Source organism: Crocuta crocuta, unplaced genomic scaffold, assembly GCF_008692635.1.
Source record: "Crocuta crocuta isolate KB4526 unplaced genomic scaffold, BGI_CrCroc_1.0 scaffold26, whole genome shotgun sequence".
Classification (NCBI taxonomy): Eukaryota; Metazoa; Chordata; class Mammalia; order Carnivora; family Hyaenidae; genus Crocuta; species Crocuta crocuta.
This window is the reverse complement of record NW_027532249.1, coordinates 7,959,867-7,961,107: the sequence shown is the minus strand read 5'-3', so window position 1 is coordinate 7,961,107 and position 1,241 is coordinate 7,959,867. Positions and strand designations below refer to the sequence as shown.

The 1,241-nt window shown below is 42.1% G+C and overlaps 1 non-coding gene across 1 annotated transcript; it reads right to left on the bottom strand.

Moving 5' to 3' along the window:
* Window positions 1–257: 257 nt before the first annotated feature.
* On the bottom strand, window positions 258–342 carry TRNAE-UUC (transfer RNA glutamic acid (anticodon UUC)). Its single transcript has one exon. It is a non-coding gene; the product is annotated as a tRNA-Glu (tRNA).
* Window positions 343–1,241: the final 899 nt, after the last annotated feature.

The window sequence follows — 1,241 nt, the reverse complement described above, 5'->3', positions numbered from 1 at the left end:
GTCAGTATTGGGTGCTACAAGTATATTTTTAACTTAATATTTCCAAAGGTTGTTGTTGAGATATTTGGGGGTGGTACAGAAAAACTTTCCACATAGTAAAATTGTTAGTTTCTTTCTTTCTTTCTTTTTTTAAAATGTTTTATTTATTTCTAGGAGAGAGAGAGAGAGAGAGACAGCGTGAGCAGGGGAGGGTCAGAGAGAGAGGGAGTCACAGACTCTGAAACAGGTTCCAGGCTCTGAGCTGGCAGTCAGCACAGAGCCCGACGCGGGGCTCGAACCCACGAACCACGAGATCATGACCCGAGTGAAAGTCGGATGCTTAACCAACTAAGCCACCCGGGCGCCCCTGTTAGTTTCTTTTAAACAATAAGTGTTTAAGTTGTTCTTAAATTACCGAGCGTGTATGCTTGAATTCTTTATCTTCAAATTTCCTTACTTTCTATGCAACTGGAAGGTTATACTTACTTAGCAGGGAGAGAGAGAGAGAGAGAGAGAGAGAGAGAGAGAGAGAGAACAGGTCCAAAATGGAGTCACTTGTGCTGAGCCTCAATCAGCAAACCAAGATTTAATGTCCAAGGCAATTGTAGTTTCAGTATCTACCAAGAATGTGACCTTTAACTGGTCAATCTGACACTACCTGATCAGCAAGAGTGAGTTAATCTGCATAATAAACCCCTGTTCTACCCCAAAAGGAAGGAGACCTTGCCTAAAGCAACACAGCTTTTTCTTTCTCTTACCTCATTTCTTGCCTATAAAAAACCTTCCATTTTGTATAGCTCTTAGGAGGTCCTTCCTTCCTGCTAGATGTGATACTGCTCGACTCATGAATTGCTGAGAGACAGAACAGTGCTTTCTCTTCATTTATAAACAGAAAAGCAAAAGCTACTTCTCTTTCTCCCCCCCAAAAGAGGGAGAGAAACATGTTCTCCTTGGTTCTGGCCTTAACTTTAACCTTTTGGAATGTCAGTAAAAGCAATTCAGGAGCCAGAGAGACCCGAATGTCTTAGATTATTTTTGGCCTAGAAGAGCCTCCAAGATCTGAGCTTTGTCTTTTCTGTCATGTAAATACCTGAGGAGACTGCACTCCAGTGCTCCTGGCAACTTGAGGGTTTTTGAGCCTTCATTTGCGCTGTTACCTTTTGGCCCTCTCAGAGAGATAAGAAAAGATTGTCCTTTTAGACAGAGCAGTTAATGAGACAAATAGCTACATACTCTTCTCATTGTAGAGGAAGAACACGGTG